Below are 10,826 nucleotides of genomic sequence, written 5' to 3'. Positions count from 1 at the left end.
GTCGCCCAGGTGTAGACTCTTCCTGTTTCTTGCTTTGACTATTACAGCAGTCACTTACCTGGTCTCTTTGGCTTCGCCCCACCTCTCTTTAACTCACCCCCACTGGTGTTGCCAGAGAGATCATTTAAAAATGCAAACCAAGGTCTCTGCTCCTCCCTGTTGGACAGACAGCTGTTTCTGGTATAGTGCCAGCAGCATCCCTGAGACACGATGGTGAAGGTCAGAGTCAATGGATTTGGTCATTTGGGTGCCTGGTCACCAGGGCTGCTTTAATTCTGGCAAAATGGCTACTGTTGCCATCAATGACCCTGGCATTGACCTCATCTGCATGGTTTACACGTTCCAGTGTGATTCCACTTATGGCAAATTCCATGGCACAGTCAAGGCTGAGAATGAGAAACTTGTCATCCATGGAAAGCCCATCTCCATCTTCCAGAAGTGTGAGATCTCACCAACATTCAAATAGGGTGATGCTGGTGCTGAGTATGTTGTGGAGTCCACTGGGGTCTACACTACCATGGAGAAGCCTGAGGTTCACTTGAAGGCCCCTCTGGGGCCAAGAAGATCATCATCTCTGCCTCTTCTGCTGATGCCCCCATATTTGTGATGGGCAGCCATCATGAGAAGTATGACAACTCCCTCAAGGTTGTCAGCGATGCCTCCTGTACCACCAACTGCTTGACCCCTCTGGCTAAGGTCATCCATGACAACTTTGGCATCATGCAGGGACTCATGACCATAGTCCACGTCATCACTGCCACCCAGAAGACCATGGATGGCCCCTCTGGGAATCTGTGGAAGGGCTTCACAGAACATCATCCCTGCTTCTACTGGTGCTGCCAAGACTGTAGGCAAGGTCATCCCTGAGCTGAATGGGAAGCTCACTGGCATGGCCTTCCATGTCCCCACCCACAACATGTCAGTTGTGGGTCTGACCGGCTGCCTGAAGAAAGCTTCCAAATATGATGACATCAAGAAGGTGGTGAAGCAGGCATTGGAGGGCCCCCTCAAGGGCATCCTGGGCTACAGTGAGGACCAAGTTGCCTCCTGCAACTTTAACATTGACACCCACTCTTCTACCATTGATGCTGGGGCTGGCATTGCTCTCAATGATCACTTTGTCAAGCTCATTTCCTTGTATGACAATGAATATGGCTATAGCAACCACGTGGTGGACCTTATGGGTCACACAACCTCCAAGGAGTAAGAGCCCCCCTGGACCACCAGCCCCAGCAAAAGCAAGAGGAAGAGGAAGAGAGAGGCCCTCAGCTGCTGGGGATCCCTTGCTTCAACTCATCCCCCAACACACTGAGAATCTCCCAACCTTCACAGTTTCCATCCCAGACCCTATGAAGAAATGGAGAGGATTGGGGGGTCCTACCTTTTCATGTACCATCAATAAAATATATTGTAGCCAGCCAAAAAAATGCAAACCAAGTTATGTTTCCAATCCTTCAGTATTTTGGGGTGCCTGGGTGGCTCAGTCAGTTAAGCATCCAGCTTTGGCTCAGGTCATGATTTCCCAGTTTGTGTTCAAGCCCTGTGTTGGGCTCTGTGCTGACAGCTTGGAGCCTGGAGGCTGCTTCAGATTCTGTGTCTCCCTCTCTCTCTGCCTCTTCCCCACTCGCACTCTGTCACTCTGTCTCTCTCTCTCTCTCTCTCTCTCTCTCTCAAAATTGAATAAACATGGGGTGCCTGGGTGGCTCAGTTGGTTAAGCGTCTGACTTTGGCTCAGGTGATGATCTCACAGTTCGTGGGTTCAAGCCCCATGTCAGGCTCTGTGCTGACAGCTAGCTCAGAGCCTCTAGCCTGCTTCAGATTCTGTATCTCCCTCTCTCTGTGACCCTTCCCTGCTCACACTGTCTCTCTTTCTCACACACAAATAAATAAAAACATTTTAAAAATTCAAAAATGAATAAACATTAAAAAATACAAAAAATTCATATCCTTCAGTATTTCCCAGCCATGAAATATCTTAGATGTCCTAGGGGATTTATGTCCTTAAAGTTTTTCTTTTTTCCCCCCATTTCAGTTTCTACTTTTCCTGAATATGAAACATGAATTTTAGAATGACTTAATTATTCCCACCTGTTAAAGTTGAAGTGTTTGCTCCCTTCTGAGTGGGTGTGCACGGTAGTTAGGAGATGGGAAGAAGGAAAGCTCATTTGAAGCAATTACTCAGCTGGGATATCAAGGGACCATTGATAGGCACAGTGTGGTTTTTAGCTGTTATACTATTTTAAGTTATTTGTATTTTAGGTCATATATTTTAAAGTGCATACCCATAATGAATTAAAGGCTTAAGATGGGACACATGTAGGTACTCATGCTGAAATGCAACAAATGAGTGGAAAACATAAGAAAGAAAATTCTCAAAATCTCAAGATGATTTCATCAGATCTATAATAAAACATTTTATACAGTATATGAAGGTGTTGCTGATACTTGTGACTGTTATATCCAGTTGGATGTCCAATTTATTGGCTAGAGAGATCACTACTACCTATAAAGTGTCCTTTGCTAGGAAGAGCTGGACAAGAGCACCCTGAAGGCATTTTCTAATTTCATCATTTAGCAAAAAACATGAATGTTTCAAAAATAAACCAGTTGGCTTTTTTTTTTTCATAGCAAAGGCCAGCATTCCAACATTAGGTCATGAAAGGAGTTTTCATCTATTTTTGCTACTGTAAAGTGGTACTCAAAATCATTCTATATTAGGGGTGTTCAGTCTTAAAACACACAATGCAAGATGCGTCTTCTTGCCTGGAATCTTGTTCTATCATTGTCACCATTTGGGAACTGAAGTGTTTCTGACTTAATCTTTGACATTGATTTCTCTCTCAACATTTCCCTTTCTGAAAGGCAGAGAGAATTAGATGCTACTTTCTGTGTTCTCAAACCACCCTTTTCACAATCTATTTAATTATCAGGAAATTTTGTAAGGAGTTGATTAGTCCTCTGTCTCTCCCACTAGACTGAAGTCTTTGCTGTGGGGTTTATGTCCTATTCACGTTTGTATCCTGTTGGCATAGAGCCTGGAACAAAAATTGGCTCCCAATAAAAGTTTTAAATGATCTACCATAATGTGACCCCATCAAGAAAAGGCTTAATTATATTCTACATATTCTGCTCCAAAAGCCAGAAACTGTAAAATGTATTTTGGAGAAGATAACCATCACAAATGACTAAAACAAAAACAAAAATGTTGATGCTTAATAGGGTGCCCTCTTAGGGAGCCTGGGTGGCTCAGTTGGTTAAGCACCTGAGTCTTGATTTTGGCTCAGGTCATAATCTCATGGTTTGTGAGTTCGAGCCCTGCATTGGGCTCTTTGCTGACAATGCAGACCCTGCTTGGGATTCTCTTTCTCCCTCCCTCTCTGCCCCTTCCCTACTCACATGCACTCTCTCTCTCTCTCTAACAGGGTGCCCTCTCAGATCTTCATGGTAATAGGCTTTCTGCAGAACCCATTCTCTAAGGGATCCTGGGTAGGTGGACTGTGCTGGGCTCAGAATTGCCCATTTACATCCCAACGCTGACTTTTGGTTATCTCTATAGAGGGTCCTATTGCTGGAGTTAATGGAGTAAGGGCAGAAAAGGACAAAGGAGCCAGGCTATCATTGTCATAAGATGTTATTTTAGTGCCTCATGAGGAACGAGCCCCTTGGAGAAAGGAGTCTTTGTATACCAGCATGCGAGGTTACATTTAACTTCACTTTGGAGGTATCCTAAGAAAAGCTCAAGAAAAGCAATGCTTCCTTTTCTCTTTCCGGCACAGGAATCAAAAGAAGCGAATGCTAAAAGCTTCTTCATTTCTAATAAATGGGCTGGGTGGGGCTGCTGGGCATTCTTTCTTTATGTGTGATGAATGTCAGAATATCTCTAATTAAATATTCTGAAAAGGTGCTCTAAACTGTTTGGAATTTTGTTTGGGCATATCTCCAGGGATGGGGTAATAAAAAGTCAGATCTTAAAAGTCTTCTCTTTTCTACTTGAAAGGACACTAGTGCATTCTACCGACTTCACCCGATTACTTCCCGGAAGAAGAGGATGCAGGTTAAGTGGGTAGCCTTTACTGCTTTACTACTCTCTTTCCAAGAGAGTTTAATTATTTAACTCAGCTCCAGGCGAAAGCAGTTTAAGCAAAGCAATTCGGTCAGACATAAGTTGGCCATAAGATAATTTTGGTCAAAACAAATGCTTCTCAGTCATTGATTTTTCATGTATTAGTCATTTTGGCAGACTGTGAGAGAGGTTTTGCAACCCTTACTACATTTTTTGAGCATTTTTGGGTCTCTCCTCTGCTTCCTTTTTTAAGTACAGGGAGTTCCCCCTTCCCCTTATTCATTGGATATTTAAAGTTTGGAATTAATTTTCGAATAATGACTCGAGTCCTGCACCATGTATGATAATGAAAAATTGGGAACATTCTAAATGCTTGGCAAAAGAATATTAGTTGAAATAACCTGCATGTCCGATAATAAGTGGACTGCTCAAATAAATTATGGTATGTTTTTAAGAAATATGAAAATCCTCAGCTATTGCCCCCAGATTAGCCACTTATCAAGACTGAGTCTTGATAACCCTGTTTATCAAGAGTTATAGATGTGTAGCCCATTCTTATAGTAAAGACATATGGACATACACAAGAAAAAATCTGGCAGATGTACACCTTGGTGATTGTTTCTGGAGGATGGACTGACATGGGATTCTTTATAGTTACCTTTGGTTTGTCTATTTTTTTCCTTTTAATGAAGATCCGTTTTTTTGGTAAAAATAATTTGAGGGGTGCATGGTGGCTCAGTCAGTTAGGCACCCAACTCTCAATTTTGGTTCAGGTCATGATCTCACAGTCTTGGGACTGAGCCCCGCATTGGGCTCTGTGTTGGGCATGGAGTCTGCTTGAGATTCTCTCTCTCTGTCCCTTGCCCCAACTTGCACTCTCTCTATATATAAAAAAAATAATGATAATGTTATAATAATAATTTGAGAAACATTCCTAATAAAATATAGAAGAGAATGATCTGGAGTTTTCTTGTGCTAGGGATGTGGTGGAGACTTGTTGCCTACATCATCATGATGGCATCAGAGGTAGGAGTGCTCTCGATCAGGGGGATGCCTCTCTTCTGTGGCTGGATGGGCCTTGGGACTGGGTTCTGATCTTAGCAGAGGGGCTATGTGATCTTTCCAGAACATCTCCTTAAAAATATCTCACTGTCTATCCCTTCTTCCGTCCTGCTTGAACTGGGATGTGATAGCTGACCTACCAACAATTAAGACCAGGGAAAACTAACCAAAAATAAACTGAACAATAAAGGAAAAAGCAGCAAATCTCCCTGGAAAGAACATAAAGCTATTTAGAAAAACAGACAGGAATTCATAGGGGTTGTAAACCACCCCAAAAAGGCATTAGAATTGCTAATAATAAAAAAAAAGTCAGCAACTGGGGATATTTATGTAACAGGATGAAGATAGGCACCAAGTGGGAGTTTTTTCTCATATTGGTTGGAACTGATAACTAACTTTACCGCTGGAAACAAAACCTCAAGTTTCCCCACATTGTAAGTGCAGAGAATGGCCAGCTGTTGGGGATGGCAACGTTCCAGAATGACTCCAGAATGAATGTTCCAGATGGCAACTCTTCTAGAAGATCCCACACCACCACCAACTCCCATCTCTCAGTCTCCCTCCTGCCCCACCCTAAACTACCATACCATCTCCCAATATAGGACCCTGAGGGGGAGAGATGGTCTTCTAAGTAGGAGAATAGGACAGAGAACAGCTCTTTCTCACCTTTCCTTCACCCCTCATGGGGATGGGGAGTAAGCTCCAAGACAAAGAGAAGGAGCTGGGCCTGGAAAGATTCATTCGTACAACTCGGGAGTGCCTTCAAGAAGGGCAGGCTGACATCCCATCTTCTGGCCGGGACTGGAGGAAGTACCCTGGAAGAGGTGAGAAGGACAGATGACCAAGCGAGACAGGCAAAGGGACCATCCCTTTGAATTTTCCATTCCTGGAGGTACAGGAAATAGATTCCACTGATGCCGACAGAGTCCAGGATTCAAGTCCTTCTTGAATTGGTGAAGTGGGCATTGGGCTCACTGGGGTCCGTCATATCAGGAAGCAAAGAACCTAGGCCTTCCTGAAAGTATAGCCTAGACTGCTCCCGGGAGGGGGTCATCCTGAAGATGGGATCGCTTCTCTTGACACACCCCACACATCTTGGGAAACTGTCTCTCACATCGATGAACCCTTTGAGACGATCAAGCATCCATATCCAGACCACAGAAAACAGCTAGAACACTAATTATAATGCACCGTGGAAAGGGTCATGGGTCCACTTGGCTTTTATGGAGACAATGCCATGTCCCTGCTCTTTCCTCCCACCCTAACACCAGAGGGAAGAGCACAGGAAGGAAGCAGGGGAGGCGTCAGAGAGAGTCCACTATGCCCCCATCACATTCCAATCTAGCCTGGGCTTAGTGGGGCGGGGGGATGGCACACCCTCCTGAAGTCTTGACGGGACCTTGTAATGAGGTAGTCACACAGTGCTGGGGTAGAAGAAAGGTCTAGAAAGCACCTTGTGGCTTACTGTGTTAAATACTGTTGTGCCCGATTCGTGAGTCCCCAGAGACCACCAAGGAGCCGACACCGATGCAAGTACATAAGGGTCTTTATTACAAGCTCGAGCAGGGGCTCACCCACCTACTGATGTAGTGGCAGCAAGGTGAAGCCCGAACAATAGTGAGCAGGGTTTTTATGGGGTAAGGGATGGGGTTGTTATAGTGCACACGTTGTACATATGACATCATTACATAAGTTCCAATTACAATTGTACAGCACCCAAGGTAATATTTTGACTATTCAGTATCTGTGAGGTGTCCGTTACTTTTGGCGGGGACCCAATCATGACCTTTGAGTATCTTTTGAAAATGACTAATTATGAGGTGAGCTCAAAGGGCCTACGTAGGGTTTAGGCAAGTGGTGAGTAATTGGTTAATTTGTCTGCAGTTCCCAGCCTTGACTCAGACCACAGAAATGTTTAGCTGATCTGAGAGCAGTCCGAGGGTGGCTTTAGCCTTGAACAATCTGGGGCTTTTTCTGGAACAGGGGCTACATGTAGCCCGAGGTTGCCTTAATCTCAAAATGACGTTACTTAGGCTCTTCAATACATTTTGTGAACAATTTCCCATCCTCTTGATCTCACCTGCCCCTGGGACCTCTGACCACTTGACTGCTCCAGTGAACATTTTCTCAATGACACCAGTCACTTTCAGGAGGGCACAATTCCACAGCCCCATAGTCCTTTGCTCTCCTGCGCTCCTTCTAACTCCTGCAACGAGGCAGCCCCATTGGTGGGAGACACGGCTCTGCTGTGAGATCTGCTGGGGTGCTGAGGCACAGCCCAATGGTGTCAGGGCTCATGCCCTGTGAGCAGCCCTCTGAGCCCTGAGAGATGGGATCTGCGGGTACATTCTCCTTTCCTCCAGGGACAGCAGCCCTCAGAAGGCAAGGGTTGGAGATTGAGCAGTCAGTCGTGCCTGATGCCAGCATTCCTCCCTCTTCTGCTCGCCCTTGTCCTCCTCGCTCTGACTTTCCTGGAATTGTAGTCTTTAATAAGCAGTAGCATAGAAGCCTTTGCCTCGGGCCGTGCTTCTGGGAAACTCGGGTTGGGAAGGGTGTGCAAACCTGTCTTGATTTTCAAAGACTTGCCTCCCGGTACCTCTGCTGGATTTGCCTTGAGAATTGGCTTGAGTGTCGTGAGCGTGAGTGCCAAGGATGCCCCCAGCCAGAGGCAGGCAAGCAGGTTGCATCTCTGCATGATGCCAGGTGCCCACATGTCTACAGGGGGAAGGCGGAATGGAAATGCTCTCAGACCCCAACCTCAGTGTGGCTGCGGGCCTGGACGACAATCCCGGGGGCCCTCTTTCGAGTGAAGGAAGGGAGACTGTCCTTCACTTTGCAAATGGAGTCAAGTTGAATGACAGTCACTGAGGAAACAAAACCTCTCTCTAGACACTGTTGCTATAGTCACCGCCGAGACTAAAACCGAACCTGACAAGCTTTCCTGACAAAGGAAAATGACGTCCTTCAATGTGCTAAATCAAAAGCACAATATCCATTTTGAAAGAAAAAAACCTGTTCTGTCTGTAGGATGCCTGCTAAACGATGAGGCAAAACCTTGAGATAACTCCCCCACCACTTGCGCACCCCAAAACTTAACACAGTGTAGTTTACCAAAAGAATGAACTCCATGCCAAGGTCTTTGGGCTCTACTCAGTTGATTCCTTTTGCAAGGACACAGTATCCGATTCTGTACAACAAAAAGCAAAACCATAACTACTAATCTGCAGCTTTCTTTTTCCTCCTCCTCCTCCTCCTCTTCTTCTTCTTCTTCTTCTTCTTCTTCTTCTTCTTCTTCTTCTTCTTCTTCTTCTTCCTCCTCTCCTCCTCCTCCTCCTCCTCCTCCTCCTCTTTCTTCTTCTTCTTCTTCCTCTCCTCCTCCTCCTTCTTCTTTCCATTCAACTATTGGTCCATTTGCAACTAGGATAAAGAAAGCTGAGTGGAGTCAGGATTAACAATGACATGTGTCTGATTCACCTCCAGCATGGGAGGAAAACAGAATGGAAGAGTCTTCAGTGTTAGTAAAGCAAACTGACATCACCACCTCCCTAGGAGGTGACAAGGCCGTTCACGGTCAAGGGTAGGGGGTGATGCTTGCACAGGGTCCTTGAGCACTATCTGGGTAACCAAAGAAATAACTATTGCTGTTACCAAAGTCCAGAGAGTCTGACACTTCACCCCGAGTGGATTTGGTGGGTTTGCGGCCTCCTCACTGAGCAAGGAAGAAGCCACCTCTGTCTATGATACCGCTGTGGTGTCCAGGAAGCACACCCACACTGCCTAGAGTCCCCAGAGGAAATGATTCTGAGGCTGTGGGGCTTGACTGTTCTCAGTGTCCAGTTCCCCTAGGCCCCCTGGAGTCCTGGCACGGAGCATCCGGAGGGAGACCGCCTACAGGCAGTGATGCTAACCACAGGTCCGGGGGAGTCGCTGCAAGGGTCTTGCACTGTCCAGTGTGTGCTCGGGGGGCCAGGACTACCTGCTAAGATCACCCAGCTAAGGGCGCTTCTCAAGATTGCTTGAGAAGTGAGCCTTAGTAGGAGCTTTCAGGCCTCCCCGCCCCCGCCCCCGGTCACTTCGTAAGACAGACATAGTTTTTTGCGTGTCCCTCTGGAGATGGAAGAGTGGTTCCCGAGTCCCCCTGGGAGGAGGTGAAAGTGGCAGTAGTGAGGTGGGAGTGCTGAGATCTCATCAGCAGCACCAACGCCACTGCCTTCCAGGGGACTTCTGGGCCAGAATGGCACAGCTCAGGTAAAGCTTCCTCCACCAAGACTCTGTTCCCAGTGCCTGTGTTCTTTATGGGTGAGGAGCTATTTGGTGGGTTTAGGGTAGTTAGAATCAGTGAACCACGCTCTCGACACAATGACTGGAGGGGAAAATCCCTCAACAGCACATTTCCCCCAGAATCTTCCACTCACAGAGATTGGACGCCGACACAGACCGTAGGTGTGTGGTTGATAGGAGTCGAGACATCAAAATCCCTTTTGTGCTAGTCCCTGGAACAACTTTTGTGGTCCTTCCTTTTGCCTCTGTATTTCGTGATCTGCTTTCAGATCATTCACTGGGTGTCCCAAGGTATGGTCTTCAGAGCTCTTTGTTCGACTTCTCTTTTGAGAGCTGATTCTCAAGAGGCCCACCCCCGAAACATCACCTCTGGGGACTCCGCTCAAAATCCATCCCTACCCCTGCCGACCTGTGGACCTGTCCGCGCAAAGGCTCTTATGACCCAGGTGCCAGGCGACAAACTCAGAACCTGGATGTGCTCCCTGAGCGCTGTCTCCTTCCCCCACCACATTCGATGGCCACCAAGGTGCATGATTTCCCTCGTCCCCCTTCCTTTTTTCTGTCCCCATGCCTGTCGCCCTGCCCTCATCTCACCCCTGAGTTATGGCGCCAGGGGACCTGGCTGGCAGCGTCTTTTCCTCTCCTGCTCAGTCCGAGTCTCATGGTTGATGAATCTCCTCGGGCACCGAGTCCTGCCACCCACTTACAGCTGAGCCTCCGACAGCTCTCCAGATGCACCACACTTGAGCCCGACCTGGGTGGGGATAGAGGGGGCGGCACAGGAGAGAGGGGAGGCGAGCAGAGCGACAGGGCAGGCGTCCCTCCTTGACAGCTCTGTGCGGAGAAGGGAGAAGCCGTGGGCAGCCGCCCAGCAGGGCTCGGGCTCTGGCTTAGACTGAGGTTTATTCGGTTCTAATTACAAGCGAACACAATACCACCCCCTCCCCTTAGCCACGAACTCCTGTTACTCTCGCTAAGAGGAGCTGAGAAATGAGCAGTTTTCCACACTTCCTCCCACCGGATCGGATAAAAGAAGAATCGATTTGGTGACTCAGGGCTTCCTTCTCCCACTGACAATCCCACCCTCCCGCCTGAGGGGCGCGCAGTCTTCCAGGATTGCACTAGCCCCATCCCAGTGGCTGGAAGGATTCTCTAATCAGGACGGAGAAGGGAGTGATTCCTGTCCCCTCCAGCTCAATTGAATGCTTCTTCTCCCCTGGAGGCCTAGCCTGGTGTGAAGGGGCTCAAACCATTTATTTCCTTTGTCCGGAAGCCCCAAGACTTTCTAGGTCTTAAAGGGAGTTTTTAATCAAATGCTGCAATTGGGTAGAGTGTAGCAAAATTGAAGTGATTATTATGCCTAAATGTAGAAAAATCTATTCCAAACCCTCATAGAAATGAGTCTGTTTATTTATTTATT

General features: G+C 47.0%; 1 pseudogene; it reads left to right on the top strand.

The window, feature by feature from the left end:
• Positions 1–210: 210 nt before the first annotated feature.
• On the top strand, positions 211–1,207 carry LOC120245003 (annotated as a pseudogene).
• Positions 1,208–10,826: the final 9,619 nt, after the last annotated feature.

Source organism: Hyaena hyaena, unplaced genomic scaffold (assembly GCF_003009895.1).
Source record: "Hyaena hyaena isolate Hyena2069 unplaced genomic scaffold, ASM300989v1 scaffold_400, whole genome shotgun sequence".
Classification (NCBI taxonomy): Eukaryota; Metazoa; Chordata; class Mammalia; order Carnivora; family Hyaenidae; genus Hyaena; species Hyaena hyaena.
Note: the sequence above shows the minus strand (reverse complement) of the source record. Positions and strands in the feature narration are given on the sequence as shown.